Genomic DNA, 18,020 nt, shown 5'->3' with positions numbered 1-18,020 from the left:
GCATTGCCCTTCAAGAAAATTACTGGCCGAATGAGTGATGAACGCAAGTAAGGAACCACGTGTTGCTGAAGAAGGTTCTGATCCACACTTGCATTCACTATGCCATGTAGCTGTATGAGAGGTCCAACTCCTGCTGCAGAAAACATTCCCCAAACCATGACACTTCCTCCACCTCCTTTCACTGACTTTTTAACACACGTTGGGTTCAGTCTTTGCCCAGTTTGTCAATGAATATAATGTTTCCCATCAGATCCAAATAAATCAAACTTACTTTCAACACTAAAATAAACTGTGGACCACTTTTCCTCTGTCCACATAACATGCTCCTGTCACGGATGTGTCATGTGTGACAGACAGTCATGGGGTTTCTGGCCACAGAAGGTAACAGAGTTTGGCTGTGCAGAATGCTCCCTGACTTTCCATTGTTCCTGCTGTCAGTATTCATTGGTATAGGTATCTTTCCTGCTGGATTAATCTCTCTCCCTTTTGGACCCAGCAGGAGCTCGACTTCCATCCAGCTGCTGATTATTAGTATTCCTTTCCTGTTTAAATACCCCTTCCTTCCTTTGGAGTGGACTGGTGATATTTTCAGTTCTTTCAAGCCAAGGTTGCAAGCAGGTGGTTTGTACTCCTCTGTGGTATCGTTGCGGAATGCTCTGCTTTACTTCTACCTATGTCATCTTATGCTAAGTAGTTCATGCTTTTCCCCCTGTGTGTTCCCTTTGTGTCTTCTAAAGTTGCTTAGTGGGGTTGATGAAGAAGTCATCCCATCCATTCCCTGTTTAGGGTCCAGCACTAGGGATACCTAGGGTCAGGTATCCAGCTCGGTGCCTTGGTGCGGAACCTATCTAGGGTGGTGAGGGATCCCAGGGACCAACAGTAGGTTTGGTCAGGGGGGTCACCATTTTCCCTCTCCCTTGACACAGGGTTTCCCTGCCCTTCTCTTTTCTCATGTGCCTGGTACTTCCTCGTTTGTAGCGTGACAGCTCCTTACCAAAGATGAGTCTAGCCTTTTGATTCTTTCTGCTAATGAGAGGTTTGATCACTTTTAGTCCAAATGCTCTTAAACGTTGTGACACTGTATAACAAGACAGACGCTTACCCTGTTCAGTGCTGAACTGCCAAGCAATTCCAGCTGCAGTGTTGAAATGATTACCAGGAGGGGGGCATATATACCAGGAGGGGGACATATATACCAGAAGAGGGCATATATACCAGGAAGGAGACAAATAAACCAGGATGGGGACGTATATACCAGGAGGGGAACATATATTTATATGTAGACTTGGCTTTTATTGATACAAAACATATAAGGCTGACAGAAACAAAGGTTAAAACATGATTTACAACATAAAATGAATGGATAAAATAGGGGGATGGACATGATAATCCTGTACTTATCCCAAATGAAGTATCAGGACACTGAAAATAGAATGCACAATAAGTATATAAACAAGGCAGTGTCCACAGGTAAGTAATATAGTCCCAAAACACACAATACCTGGCTGTAAATCCTCAGCTTAAAGGTAATGTGGCAGTAAGTCAATAGAGAGTATAAAAAAGTCCTACAGTTTCTTATTGTACTATATATTTTGCATTGTTTAATTTCATTGTCTGTGTTGTACACTGTGTGCACAATTATTAGGCAAATGAGTATTTTGATCACATGATACTTTTTATACATGTTGTCCTACTCCAAGCTGTATACGCTGTCAGCTGACATTGGCGTGCCCATAACTGTGGTGCATGACAGTGACGCCGACGTCAGCTGCCATCTCCTGTGCCAGCTATAGAAGAGGACACCGTGTGGTGTGGTTTTGGAGGAAGTTGAATATAATTTTTTTTTTTTTATTTTTAATGTGTTGGCCAAAAACAGGGTACATTATCCCAAAGGAGGGTCCAGGATGGTGCACATTAAACCAATAAGTTGACCACAATGAGGCACATTAAACCAGTAAAGTGACAATTATGCCAGAATGGAGCACATGATACCAGGGAAAGACCCAGGATGGGGCACATTATACCAGGGAAAGACCCAGGATGGGGCACATTATACCAGGGATGGACCCAGGATGGGGCACATTATACCAGTGATGAACCCAGGAAAAAGCACATTATACCAGGATGGGGGACATTATACCAGGATGGATCACAGTATACCAGGATGGGGCACATTATACCAGGATTGGACACATAATACCAGGATGGAGCACATTATACCAGTATGAGGGACATTATATCAAGGATGGGGCATATTATACCAGGATGGGGGACATTATACCACAATAGGGGACATTATACCAGGATAGGGCACATTAAACCAGAATGGGGAACATTATATCAGGAGGGGGGACATTATACCAGGATGGGGAACTGTCACAAACCACCGGGGGGGTCACTCAGAAATCCCCCGCCCTGGCTACCAGTACGTCACAATCGGGGGGTAACAAGTGGGGGTCACCCCTCCTTTATACCTCCCGACCGACAGACAGAGCACGTGACGCGCTCTCTAGCGCCCCTCTTATAGTCAGGCCAATTATGGAATTGCCCGACAATAAGCAAGGAGGCCGCTATACTACTTATGCCGATTATTGAAGGGTCCCCGGTGAGAGTAAGGTATATATTCCCCCGACCTCCGCGGGCGGAATATATAAACTCTCCCCGAATCTCACTGGCCTCCCCACAATAATCCTTGGCACAATTCGCTGCCACCAACCGATTTACGGTAACTATTAGCCGAACACACAGACGTGGGATTCAAGATCGAGATAACAGAACAGCCCAAGATTAATTATATAATTTAATCAGCCTAAAGCACACTAGAAACTACAATATATACAATAGGGAATCTACAGAATATACATATGTCAGAGTACAGTTACAATCAAAGCATGGGTTACAAACAGGCATACACAGTTCCAGCAGTTACCTTGTTGCGTCTGGCCACAGGGGGGCGCTGTAGACCAGGTTTCCAGGAACTCCCTCACAGGTCTTTCCCAACCAGGCCCCCGAGCAGAAGAACACTGGAAAATGGCCGAAGTAGGGTTATCAACCTGGGCAATCCAGGTCCCCTCCTACCTTAGTGACCTCACAGGGAAGCACTGCCACTCCCCCTGCATGGATCAGAATTATCCAGCAAAGGGGATATTGGCCATAACTTTGCCTGGGAGCGTCGTAGGCAGACGCCAATGCTCTCATTGTGACAGTTATGAATTTAGCTACAGAACGAGGGGACTCATGACCTGTCTGCCAGTTCCCCATTGGCTGATATCACGCCTGGGGCATTTCCCAATGTCCTGCTCCCATAAAAAGGGGGTGCCGGCATCGTCCACATGCGGAGACACCATTTTTATGGTTGCCATATTTATCGGAAATATGGCTTGCGAGATATGAACCATTTTTTACTGGAGTCGTTCTGTCTGGCTATTTCCGTAGCCTTGCTAACTAGCTAGCAGCTCCTACTACAGGGTGACGGCAGGGAGTCATCCTGTGTCCATTGTCCTAAAGCCACCTAATTTCCATATCACAGGACATGGCCATGGGATTTGTTGCTAAACCAGTTGTGTGAAGGAAAGGGGGGGTGACACCAGGAGAGGGCTTCCTGACATACTTGAATATCATGATTTATCGTCATATCTCCGGATTTACCTCACAGGAACATTATACCAAAATGGGGCACATCAAACCAGGGATGGACCCAGGATGGGGCACATTATACCAGGAATGAGCCAGGATGGGGAACATCACTTTATAGGGGGCAAACACTTTTGTCTTTATAGGATCTAGAATGTTGCAAGGGCCTATACGTCTGGCTAACATGTAGGTGGGCGACAAGGTCCAAATTTTGCTAAGTACAAGATAACAATCTATCACACACCCCCAATTCATTATAAGAACCTAATAACACCTTCCCCACCGCCTCATTCATAATGACACTATTTCCGCTAAAATGTATCAGTCACAATCCGCTGCTCTTGTAAACAACGGAATCCGTTTAGCGGATTCCGTTGCTCCCATAGACTTGTATGAGCAGCGGATTGTGACTGATGATGCTGCGTTGCACCCTCCGCCCGACTGATCAGTCGTGGAATGACTGACCGCCGGGCGGGAGGAACGCAGCATGTAACATTTTTTGAGCAGCGAGATCCGTCGGATTTCGCTGCGCATGTTCTCTGGCTCCCTGCACACGTCACCAGCTTTGGTTGGTTACCCGATATTTACCCTGGTTACGGTGCAAGGAGCCAGCGCTAAGCGGTGTAGGCCCGTAACCAAGGTAAATATCGGGTAACCAAGGTAAACATCGGGTGCTTTGCTACCCGATATTTAGTCTGGTTACGTGTGCAGGGAGGCCGACACTTCCACGCTCGGCCCCGCCCCCTCCCGCACATGTGTGTGTACACACACACACACACACACACACACACCTGTCCCCAGCCATGCAGACAAGCACTGCCACTGACACCCTCGTCTGGCCCCGCCCCCCGCTCGGCTCCGCCCGCTCCCGCACTCCGCATGTGCACATACATACATACATACATACATACATACATGCACACACACACTCACTCACACATACACTCACCTGTCCCCAGCCATGCAGACCGCAGCACTGCCACTGACATCCTCAGCGCCTGGCCCCGCCCCCCGCTCGGCTCTGCCCTCTCCCGCATTCAGCATGTGTATACACACACACACACACACACCCCACACCCCACACACACACACACTCACCTGTCCTGCAGTCCCTGTGGCACCGACGTCCTCAGTGCCACGGCCCCGCTCGGCTCCCCCCCCGAACTCCGCCCCCCACACACAACGGAATCCGACAAAGAATTCTGTTCTTTGTCATCCGTTGTACAGCGTTGAACAGCGCATCAGTCACATGCGTCAAGCGACGCATGTGACTGATACAAAACAACGGAAATGTGAACTTAGCCTTATAAAGAAAGTGTGTGAGGGAAGGACACCGGACAGGAACTAAGGCTATGTGCACATGTTCAGGATTTGTATCAGAAAATTCTAATGGAAATCCTGGTGTTGGCTGGAAAAACGCTGCATAAAATACATGTTTCTAAGTACTATTCCCCCACACAAAATAAGCAACGTGTGCATGAGTTTTCAGGAATCTCTCACTTTGCTAATACTGTAAAATGTATAATTTTTCCAACAAATCCATGTGGAAAAAATGTAACAAAAACGCAATGTGAATTGGGAGGTGGAAATTCACAGAGACTGAATAGTTTATATTTATACGGTGGCAAAAGTTATAGTTAATATTGGGCATAATGCTGGCTAAGGCTAGGTTCACATTTCCGTTGTTTTAAATCCGTCAGGTCCGTCAGCAACGGATCAGTTGTTTTTTAGATGTCAACTGATGCAACGGATGTGTTTTTCACAGGATTCCTTTCACAGGAATCCTGTGAAAAAACTGATTCGTCGCGTCAGTTACATCCGCTGTGCGTCCGTTTTTTGACGGATCAGTCATGATCCGTTTGTGTTTGGGACAGCCCAGTGGGTGTGCCAAACATGCTGGGCATGCTCAGTAGAGCATGACGGAATCCAGCGCTGGATTCCGATGTAAGACGGATTACGACGGAATCCAGCACCATAGACATCCATTACAAGCTTGACGGATGGTGACGGATTCCTGCACGGCGCGTTAATTTTGACGGCCAGAAAAACGTTACATTCTGAGTTGCTCCCGCCCGGCGGTCAGTCCAAAAACGACTGACCGCGATGCAGCGGATGCAACGCAAGGTCATTAGTTGAACTCGGCACTCCGCCACTCATACTAGTCTATGGGACACAACGGAATCCACTAAACGGAGCCATTGTTTATCATAGCCGCGGTTTGTGACTGATACATTTTAACGGAAATGTGAACCTAGCCTTAACAATCTATATTTTGAATGGTGCATGGCCAATAGTATATTAATGGTAAAGTACATAGAAGTGTTCAGGGGAGTGGTTTGGGGGATTTTTTTTTCAGAATACAAATTTATACTGTATATAATTATATTATTTTCAGGGCAACGGTGATCAGTGTGACAAGACAAAGCGTGGCTGAAAGATGTCGGTATGGAGTACTGACCAGATACAGAAGAAACAACTGAAAACTAATCACATGAGACGTCAGAGGTAAGTCACTTGATCTAAAAAACGTCCAGAACTTATACACTTCACATGGATACAGGAATGTAGCTTTATTATGTATAGCACCATCCCTTAGTATATAGTATACTGTATTGTCTTGTTATATACAACACTGTCCTTAATTACAAAGTTTTCTATTTTATTATAATAAATATATATGGTATAACACTGTTCCTTATTATATAGCGTCCTCTTATGTTTTGTATAGCACCGTCCTTTTCATAGCGTATTCTCGTTATTTTTGTTATTCACAGCACCCTTTTGTTATATAATCCACTTATTAGATATAAAATGATTTCTGGTGAAACATCATCTGAACAGAAGATCAGTCCAAAAGCTTCTCCGTTAGAAAAGAAGCTTTGCCATGTTCCATCAGCAGTCATTCCATTTTGTATCTAACAAGAGAGGACACTATAAAATAAAGACAGGGCGATAAAAATAGCAAAAATTGCAAGAGAATCTGATATGTAAGGTACAGTGCCATACAAAACAAGAAAGGGCACTATGTAACAAGGGGCAACAATATACATAATAAGAGTAGACTATGTAATATATACAGTAAACACAAAGTATATATCATTGTAGCTTGGTCGTAATAAACCAAGGGGTAGCGGAAACCTAGTCAGAATGTCTTGGTTACCTCTGTATCACTGGTCTTTGTTCGTGATTTCCATAAAGACCAAACTTTACTGAAAAATTAATACACGAGTTTCCTCAAGTTGCATCTTCAGGAACGCAGCTGTCCTGGCTCATGGATTGATGCTCTTCTGGGTGTTATGCACTAAAGATTAAGGGGTACTTTACACGCTGAGACATCGCTACCGATATATCGTCGGGGTCACTTCGTTAGTGACGCACATCCGGTGCCGGTAGCGACATCGCAGCGTGTAACACTAATGAGCGACGATCAACGATCGCAAAATCGTTCCAAAACAGTGATCGTTGACACGTCGCTCATTTCCTTAATATCGCTGCTGCCACCGGTACGATGTTGTTCGTCGTTCCTGCGGCCGCACGCATCGCTATGTGTGACACCGCAGGAACGATGAACATCTCCTTACCTACGTCCACCGGCAATGTGGAAGGAAGGAGGTGGGCGGCATGTTACATCCCGCTCATCTCCGCCCCTCCACTTCTATTAGGGGGCCGCTTAGTGATGCCGCAGTGACGTCGCTATGATGCTGAACGCACCTCCCCCTTGAGGGAGGGATTGTTCTGCGGTCACAGCGACCTCGCTGACCTGGTATGTGCATGTGACGCTGCCATAGCGATAATGTTCGCTATGGCAGCGATCACCGGGTGCTATGCGCTCAACATCGCTAGCAATCGCTAGCGATTTTCGCAGCGTGTAAAGTACCCTTAACAGTTCAGACTAATGGGATGGTCACACCACAGGTCTGAACTCAGTACTCGCTCAGGCTGCTGGCAGAGACAATTTTGTAGGGCAACTAAAGCTGGTCCAAACAAATGTCTGTAAAGCATAGAGACTGCTCGAACCACACGCTCCTTGCCAAGGTAGCTGGCCATGCTGAGACTTCAGGGTGTCCGACAAACTAGGTAATGATCTATACACTTTAAAATTAGAAGTCCTTCCATTCTTGAGAACAGAATGGATATTTAATAAGGGATAAATTGCAATGTTTCTCGTTTTTACAAGCAATTTACAATTTTATGAACTTGAGTCAACCCCATTATCCATGAGAGGGACCCTGATGGTCATGTGCTCCTAACCAACCGCTAGATCCATGATACCCTTGGGTTTCTAAATACTTTACATACCCTGTACTCAGATTTCTAGAGCTGTGGGACCCCTGAGGACATGGGTCTTTGGGTGCCCCTCTATCAGAAGGGTCATTCTGCCTATGGTTGAGCCTTTGTTACGTAGTGAGACATCTATCTACCCTGTAACTTTGCAAAAGCGCTTAAAAAAAGCACTTTTCATCTTTTTTTACTGCAAGAGATGTAAAATTTTTCCAAAAACAGAGATCACCCAATTCCTTAGAAGAGAAAATATATGTGCCCTGTCTCCTGTTCCAAGACCACCTTCAATGAATAACACAAGAACTAAAGTAAGTCTTGTATTTCCTAACAAGGCGGTTCATGTTTCAAGCTTCCAAACTGACCTAGATTGCACTTAGTCAAGCATATTAAAACTTCAGAGCTGAAATCACTTATCATTACGGAGACAAGCATTCACATCCAGATCAATAGAGCATTGTAACAGAGATAAGTGGTTTTTGAAGGCGCATTATTGATGCAGAAATATATACATATAGTAAGTAGATTATCATGGAGCAGTCAGGTGAATTGCAGATGTAAATTATTGATGTGGGAGGCAATTGCTTGATGCAGATGAAAGTATTAAGTGTTCTTTAGTATAAAGAACTCATTTAAATATATTTAGTAATGCAATTCCAATGTCATTAGAAACTCTTTACCGGAATATCAATATCTGTTAAGGCCGCCTTTTATCAGTCAGGATCGGAAGTATGTGGAGTCTGGACGGTACAGCGCATGTACTGTGCGGTGACCATCTCAGGTACTGCAGCTCAGCCCTCGTTCGCTTTAATTGGAGTAGAGTTGAAAAACTTGAGCGCAATCACTTCATAGTAAAGCTTTACTGTTCTGGCACTTAGTTTTTAGAAAAAGTATTTCTAAAGATCCTTTATGATATGCTAATCAGTGCAGGGACTAGTCGCCAGGGCATTATTTCCCCTAACTAGTCTACTCTCATAGCATGTTAGCACACTCCTGAGGGTATGCTAACATGCTATTGAATATCCAGAGTCATCAGCATGGACCAGTGTACCTGTCCATAATCATTGCCTCAGACTCCAATCCTCTTTGCAGATCATCTCTAAATCCTTATTTTTTTGACTCTGTCGCTTGGCAACTCAGAGCTTCACCTCCCTCTATAAGTTTTATATGGGATTAAGGTCTGGAGACTGGCTAGGCCACTCCATGACCTTAATGTGCTTCTTTTGGAGCCACGTCTTCGTTGCCTTGGCTGTATGCTTTGGGTCATTGTTGTGCTGGAAAACCCAGCCATGACTCATTTTTTTTTTTTAAACCAAATTTTTATTTCTTTTCTTGTAATGGTAAAAAAGGGTACAGAATGAAGAAAATAAGGGTCAACAAATCAAAATATCAAATAACATAGTCTCTACAATTTATCGATCAAATATTTGTCACGGTCATCAAATTTGCTCCTTCCCCTTCTTCGTCAATGTATATTTCCGTTATTCAGTCTCCGCTACCCCCCTTCAGCATTCATGACTCATTTTTAATGTCCTGGCGGAGGGAAGGAGGTTGTCACTCAGGATTTTACGGTACATGGCTCCATCCATTGTCTCATTGATGTGGTGAAGTAGTCCTGTGCCCTTAGCAGAGAATCCCTCCCAAAACATGTTTCCACCTCCATGCTTGACAGTGGGGATGGTGTTCTTTGGGTCATAGGCAGCATTTCTCTTCCTCCAAAAACTGCAAGTTCAGTTAAGGCCAAAGAGCTCAATTTTTGTCTCATCTGACCACAGCACCTTCTCCAAATCACTCTCAGAATCATCCAGGTGTTTATTGCGAAACTTCAGATGTGTCTGCACATGGGCCTTCTTGAGCAGTGGGACTTTGCGGGAGCTGCAGGATTTTAATCCATTACAGCGTAATGTGTTACCAATTGTTTTCTTGATGACAGTGGTCCCAGGTGCCTTGAGATCATTACAAGTTCACCCCGTGTAGTTTTAGGATGATCTCTCACCTTCCTCATGATCCTGGATACCCCACAAGGTGAAATTTTGCATGGAGCCCCAGATCGATGTCGATTGACATCGACATCATACAGTCATTTTGTATTTCTTCGATTTTCTTACTATTGCACCAACAGTTGTCTCCTTCTCACCCAGTGTCTTACTTATGGTTTTGTAGGCCATTCCAGCCTTGTGCAGGTCTATGATCTTGTCCCTCACATCCTTATAAAGCTCTTTGGTCTTGCGCATATTGTAGTGGTTAAGGGCACTTTACACACAGCGACATCGCTAGCGATGTCGCTGGTGAAAGCACCCGCCCCCGTCGGTTGTGCGTCACGGGCAAATCGCTGTCCGTGGTGCACAACCTCGCTAAGAACGGTCACACGTACTTACCTGACAAGCGACATCGCTGTGGCCGGTGAACCGCCTCCTTTCTAAGGGGCGGTTCGTGCGGCGTCACAGCGACGTCACTAAGCGGCCGCCCAATAGAAGCGGAGGGGCGGAGATGAGTGGGTGGAACATCCCGCCCACCTCTTTTCTTCCTCATTGCCGGCGGCCGCAGGTACGGTGATTTTCCTCGTTCCTGCGGTGTCAGACATAGCGATGTGTGCTGCCGCAGGAACGACGAACAACCTGCGTCCTGCAAAAGCAACGATAATTGGGAATAGAACGACGTGTCAACGATCAATTATAAGGTAAGTAATTTTGATCATTAACGGTCGTTCGTGCGTTTCACACGCAACGACGTCGCTAACGAGGCCAGATGTGCGTCACAAATTCCGTGACAGCAACGACATCTCGTTGCGTGTAAAGCGGCCTTTAGAGTCTGATTAATTGAGTCTGTGGACAGGAGTCTTTTATACAGGTGACAATTTAAGACAGCTGTCTTTAATGCAGGTAACGAGTTGATTAGGAGCGTCTAAGTGTCTGTAGGAGCCAGAACTCTTATTGGTTGGTAGAGGATCAAATACTTATTTCTCTCGGCAAAATGCAAATAAATTTATATCATTTATACAATGTGATTTTATGGATTTTATTTTGGATATTTTATCTCTCCCTGTTAAAATTAACCTACACCTAAAATTATAGACTGTTCATGCCTTTGTCAGTGGGCAAACTTACAAAATCAGCAAGGGATCAAATACTTAATTCCCCCACTGTATTTAAAACATGAACAATGAGACTAAATTTAACTGAAGAGAATTTCTGAAACTTTTGGCGATTGTAAAAGCTCATAAAGGTATGGGAACAGAAAATTAACACCTTGCACATTTCCTTAGAAGACGACTAAATGATGACAAGGAGATTTGTTGTTCTGGAAGTAGCCCAAGTCCTGTCGAAGGTGGATGATATTTTTTGTATGAGCTCTAGTGACCGAAAAACCAAAACCAAATGTGATATTGAAAGATCTTTATGTGCAATGAGCACCATAAGACAATAAGGGATCCTTGTGCCAAATGATTACTTGATTTTTTCATAGTACATAAGTAGATGTTTAAAATTTGGTTAATTTCTAAAAATTTGATATTATCATTTAGGTAAGATGTTGTAAATCCAAGTTGTAAAGGTTACCAGTATAAACTCTGTAGGCAACTCAAAAAGTTACACTAATATTATTGCTACAACATGCGCATATCAGCACAAATTGATTCAGGAATTTACATATAATATATTAATATTTATTTACGTATATAGCGCTATTAATTCCACAGCGCTTTTGACACGCCCGCACCAGGGCCTGGGGGTTACTCGTTACCAGGCCGCGGTTCCGTTTCTGTGACACTGCGGGATGGGAACTTCTGGGGAGATGGTGATGCAGCTTACTTGGTATAGCTCTCCACAGGTAGAGCTGAACCCCAGGGCGGAAGGGGGTAGTCATCTGTGAGGGTGGGGGTGCAGAGTCGGAGGCGCCGGGGAATAACGGAGCGACACAGGGATGCAGTCTCAAGGTTTTTATTCACTGTAGCAGATTCCTAGGTAACATGACTAGTCATTGACCGCCTTTGGAGTGCTGGGTTCACTGTGATGGGCTCCAGACGATCCCGGGTAGTTCGGAGGTCAAGTACGCAGCACATTTCTAATGTTCCTTTCCTGGTCGTCTTCCTGCGCTAACTTCTCTCCCGCCTGTCCCGCGCCTACGTACACAGTACCCTGAGCCAGTGTCCACGGACCCTGTCAGGTGGCTTGAAGCTCAATCCCGTGGCCCTATCTGGTCACCTTCCAGTGGATTCGTGTGTGGAGTTGGCTTTGGTACTAGATGTGTTCTCAGCCTCTGGTTTTACCAGCGGGCACGTTGGTTCTTCTCCTCTAGTGTAGGGACCGGTCCCCGTTCTGTGTCCCAGTCCTTCCACTCCGATGCTGTATGTGAAACGAGGCCATGGGAGTATGGTGCACGTCCTGTGGGCTCTAGGACTCTTTCTGTCTTGTGCCTGGTTCAAGCTGCACCATCTTCAGACCACAGTTCTTTACTCCTCCACTGCTCCTTCACGACTTTCTGACACTACAGAGTCCCTCACTAACTAGACTCCACCCCTAAGTCCAGTCGGATTAGGGGGAGGGAGGAACTATCACCAGTGGTGGCTATACATAGCATTAATGGAACCAAGCCCTAACCCTGACCCGGTGGAGAGCTGCTAATTGAGGTGTTGTGTGATTTGTGTGCATTCCAGTGGATGACCTCTTCCGTACCCAGTATGAAGCACCACAACTCTGGCTGAGGTGCAGTACCTCTGTGGTGACTGAAGCCTCAGGGGTGCCACACTTTACATACATTGACAACACTGTCCCCATTGGGGCTCACAATCTAGAGTCCCTATCAGTATGTCTTTGGAGTGTGGAAGGAAACCAGAGAACCCGGAGGAAACCCACGTAAACACAAGGAGAACATACAAACTCCTTGGAGATGTTGTCCTTGGTGGAATTTGAACCCAGGACCCAGCACTGCAAGGCTGCAGTGTTAACCACTGAGCCACTGTGCATATAAACAGAATTAGATGTTAGGTATGCCAAAAAATTATTGATTAACATAAATGTAAGTCTGAATAAACCTTTTGATATTTTCATCCACACTGGACAATATGAAAATCAATACTCCAATCCCGTGCTCAAAGGATGAGAAGACCTCAATACTCTCAAATTAGCATTTCAGCTTAACGATAAAAAACTCCTTTAAGCACGGAAATCCTTCCAACATAGCCAGGCTCTGAAAGGGTTATATTGTCCTACACTGTCACAGTAGTGACTTTACTGGCAACCATTTATCATAGTGATGAGATAATAAATAAATATAATCACAGTGGTGACATAAAAAATAGAGCAGTCTCACCCATAGACGTAGGTCTCATATGGTAGGGTCACTCAAATGGTGACATATGGCATCGGTCCATCTCCAGGCGTTGAGGTCTAACCCTGTGATGAGTCTATGCTTAACGCTGTGTCACCCAGACTCCCGCCCTAACAAGGGCAGTCCACATCTGACCCTCCAGTACAAAAAAGCCCTAACAAGTCAACAAAGCCCCCCAACGCGTTTCCTGGACTAGGATTCATCAGGGGAATTGCTCATTAGGTACAGGGCTCAGAATCAGGCATATAGATCTGTACAAAGACCTAGGTAGTGACTCTTAGGCCTAAACTAAAGGTGTGGAGAAATTCTGCCAAGTCAAAATCTCAATAGATACGGATAGTGGGAGCATAGCTTTATAGTGTAAGTATTTTGGCGATACTAACTGAAGATTAAGAACACTTGTATAATACACTAAATGGGAAAAAAAATTGTGGTCCTCTGATTATTACACCTTAAAGGGGTTTTCCACTTTCAAGAACATGGCTCCCAAGTGCTTTAAAATACCTAAAAGAAAAACCCTGACCATAAACTGTCATGTTTTGAGTGTTTTGTCTGCAGCAGTGATGTTAAGTTGACAGATTACATTACCGCTGGAGCCAATCACTGAGCTCAACAACTTGAATAGTTGTAAGGGGATGCAGAAACGTCTGCAAGTAAACGTCACCATCTGCTTACTGAAATCGGTAAAACATAAACTACTGCTGGGTATATCAGCAAGAGGAACCAAAGAGCGATGTACATGTGGCGCCCTGAGGCTTCAGTCGCCACAGAGTATTGCATCTGTGTTACGATTGTAATTCTCTAACAGGTGAGAAGAGGTTAATGACTTGTTTGTTTCACTTACACTAAATCCTGAGCTCATAACTTACATAAAACACCCAGATAGTGAGCCAGTCACCACACACAGGAAACCAAGCTGGAGAAATCCCCCAGCACTACTGAGTCATTCCTGAGGTGGGGGCCACTCTCAAAGAGTAGCAAGACAAGCAGTTTCACTTTTAGTCAGAGAACAGTCCAGGACAGAGAACAGAGCAGACAGCCTTGAGGGAGCAGTGTTTAACAGGCTGGCCCTGGGACGGGAGACAGATGGAGATAGTCCTAGGGGCCACAACACCGCACTGAGTGTGCAGGAGTGAGACTGAAAGAGAGCAAGAGACAGAGGCAGCCGGTGGGGATGTTAGGACAAGAGGAGATGGTAGCTGAGGTCGAGCCTAACCATTCCACAGTGTCAGCGCGTCGGGGTGCAGGACTCTCGGTTGGAGACACGTTCACACACTCCAACAAATCTGCAGGAGATGGGGATTTCATGTCCCATCGTCCACTACCCACTTCCCAGAGCACAGTGACATATAGGATCCAGGGTCAGGGCTACAGTCGGACCCCATGGCGAGGACCCGCACCCGCGTCACCTGCATACTGGTCAGGACACTTAACACCATCAGCGGGGTCCCCAAATTGCTTCAGGCTATGGGGAACCATGTGTCAGCGCAAGGAGAAAGGTCTCACACATTTCCACAGACACCGGTGATTGCCTCTGATTCACCCGGGTCCGGCTGGAGTCCATCCATGGCGGCAGAGAGCGGCACCTCCGGGGCACCTTGAGAACTGTGAGTAAACGGAACTTTGAACCACAGTCCCCTATGTCGTCCTTGTCATTGCCGGCGCCACGCGCTTCCGCGCCATCATCCATCCCAGTCTTCCTCATCTTCCCTGGGGCTCGCTCCACCTGTGGGGAGCTGAACTATCTGAGCTGCATTTACATCAGCCCCAGATGAGAGCAACATGTCGTAGCGGCGGCTAATCCCTGGCCGCACACCACGGGCGGCGCTGCAAAGCATCCCCCATTCCCATCCAACACCGCCCCTGGAAGAGGAAAAGTCGCAGGAAGGGGCGGCGGCGGAGGAGGCCGAGATCCCAGTCACCGCTGCAACCGGTGACACGATTCCCAGGAACCCTTCACCCTCCTTCCATCCTTCTCTACATCTTGCACCTATTTGTATGCCATTTACATGTAGCCGACGGGGCCACAGAGCCGGGTCAGGCCAGCCACAGCAGAACCCCACAAAACCACTGGCCCGGTGACGAGTAACCCCTTAGGCCTCGTGGGGCGCTACATACACATCTCCCAGGGGAAGATAAGAAAAGAGATGCCGGGTTAGCTGACACCTGTGTCGAAGTTACTAAATATAAAAGGCCTCGCCTGGCCAAGAAGAGGCGAAGTTGGTGCCATAACTTGTTCCAGAAAGGTCCTGTGGCAGTGAAGTGAGCATATAACCCTATCGCTCCAGAAGCTTCCGAGAGGCGGTCAGATCCCAGAGAAGAGATAAACTGAGAGGAAGATCCATCACCTAAGTTGAGAGGAAGATCCTTTACATGAGCTGATTAGAAGAACATTTACCAAAACCAGTGGAAACCCGTGATTTGCGCCAGTAGAAGTATCTGAGGAAGACCAGCAGGGCTGAGACCCTGAACAGCTGGGGTGGACACTCATCATCGTCAGGTCTCCTCCTTTTCTACAGCCCTCAGGCAGATTCCCAGGGACCGCAGTGCTCAAAACCGGCAGCGACACTTTGCTGGCTGCTTGCCCTTTAAACTCGCTGAGCCCGTGCACGAAGTGTTCATTGCTGAACGCTACGTGCACATGCATTGCAGGCCATGATTCATGTTTGGGTGGAGTTACCGCACTCCTTTTCCACAGATAAAGAGGGGACCCGCTGCCCCAGCATCAGCGCCCCAAATATTGTATATAGGCCCCCCACTTGCCCCAGTAATTTTTATTCCACCATTGGCCTCAGTAACATGTATGCCCCCATTGTACGTACCCAGTAATGTGTATGCCCCTGTGGCACCCCTGAGGGTCCAGTCATCACATAGGTCCTGCACCTCAGCCAGAGGTGTGACATCCCATTCCAAGGTAAAGAGCAGGAAACAGACAATTGAACACACACTCTTAGGGGTACTTTGCACGCTGCGACATCACAAGCCGATGCTGCGATGTCGAGCTCGATAGTCCCCGCCCCCGTCGCAGCAGCGATATCTTGTGATTCCTGGCGTAGCGAACATTATCGCTATGCCAGCTTCACATGCACTCACCTGCCCTGCGACGTCGCTCTGGCCGGCGATCCGCCTCCTTCCTAAGGGGGCGGGTCGTGCGGCGTCACAGCGACGTCACACGGCAGGCGGCCAATAGGAGTGGAGGGGCGGAGATGAGCAGGATGTAAACATCCCGCCCACCTCCTTCCTTCCGCATTGCAGCCGGGACGCAGGTAGGACATGTTCCTCGCTCCTGCGGCTTCACACACAGCGATGTGTGCTGCCGCAGGAACGAGGAACAACATCGTACCTGTCGCTGCACCAGCATTATGGAAATGTCAGACCCTACACCGATGATACGATAACGACGCTTTTGCGCTCGTTAATTGTATCAAAAAGGATTTGCACACTACGATATCGCCTGCGACGCCGGATGTGCGTCACTTTCGATTTGACCCCACCGACATCGCACCTGTGATGTCGTAGTGTGCAAAGCCCCCCTTAGTATAGCTACACTACTTCAGGCATGGTTAGGGCGAGATTGCTCCTTAGGGTGAGCATAGTCCCGGAGCCAGCCTGGAGGTGGGGTTAGATAGTGGGTAAGTGGGTAGACACTGAGAACAGAGTGCAGAACGAAGTAGGACGCGGAGGGGAGAGGTCTTGAGGACTGGAGCTGGAGCTCATCCTAGGACAAGGAGGAAGAAAGGAAGAAGGGGTCCTAGAGTCATGGGAAGTGAGAGATCCACCCGTGGACTCGCTTCCACAGCCAACACACCGGTGTGTAGGGACTAGGCCACAAAAGGGACCGGCCCCTAGACTAGTGGAGAACAATTAGGCTCAGCTAGCCAAACCAGATGGGGGCTGAGGTAACCTCATGTGCCGAAGCCACAACCACATGCAAATCCTCTGAAAAGGTGACCACAGTGAGCCAGGGGATTAGGCAGAAGAGCCTCCCAACAAGGTCCGAGGACACCGACTCAGGGCACTGTGTGTAAGACACAGGGAAGGAGGGCGAAGCCAGAGAAGGAAGATGACTAGGAAAGGGACACAGAAAGGGACACCTGTCTTGTGCCTCCAAATTACCTGCAGGACTCTGCACTCCAAGGGCAGCATTTGAAAGGCCGGCTGTGATAATCTGGAACTGACAACTGTGAGTAGAGAACTAATGACTGCATTCCGCTGTGTCCTGGACTCGTTGCCTGTGCCTCCAGCCCCACGCTGTTCAAACACTTCATCGGCTAACAACTGCCTATGGTTGCCCTGGGGTCCCAGCTCCACCTGTGGGGAGCTGTACCATCATTGCTGCATCACCATCTGCCCCAGCGGTCCCATCTAGCAGCGTCGGCCGTATCTGGCCGAATACTACAGGTGGTGTCACGATTTATCATTCCCCAATTTAATATTAACGACACCGCCAGGGTCACAGAGTCGGGCCCTGCCGCCGTGACCTCCCTAAAAACCAGAACCGCGGCCCTGTTCCGAGTATCCCCTAGAGAGCCCTGGTGGGGTGTGTCACCCCTACTGGCCCCAGTAATGTGTATGCCCCCTACTGGCCTCAGTAACATGTATGCCCCCCCAGCATCCCCAGTAATGTGTATATCCCCCACTGGCCCCAGTAATATGTATGCCCTCAAGGGTCTCAGTAATGTGTATGTGACGTGCCCACGGGGCCTCAGGGCTTACTCCTCACCGGGCCAGTGGTATTTGGGATTGCTGTGAATGGCCTGATCAGGCTCCATGGCCCAATC

Source organism: Anomaloglossus baeobatrachus, chromosome 3, assembly GCF_048569485.1.
Source record: "Anomaloglossus baeobatrachus isolate aAnoBae1 chromosome 3, aAnoBae1.hap1, whole genome shotgun sequence".
Classification (NCBI taxonomy): domain Eukaryota; kingdom Metazoa; phylum Chordata; class Amphibia; order Anura; family Aromobatidae; genus Anomaloglossus; species Anomaloglossus baeobatrachus.
This window is presented reverse-complemented; position numbering follows the sequence as displayed.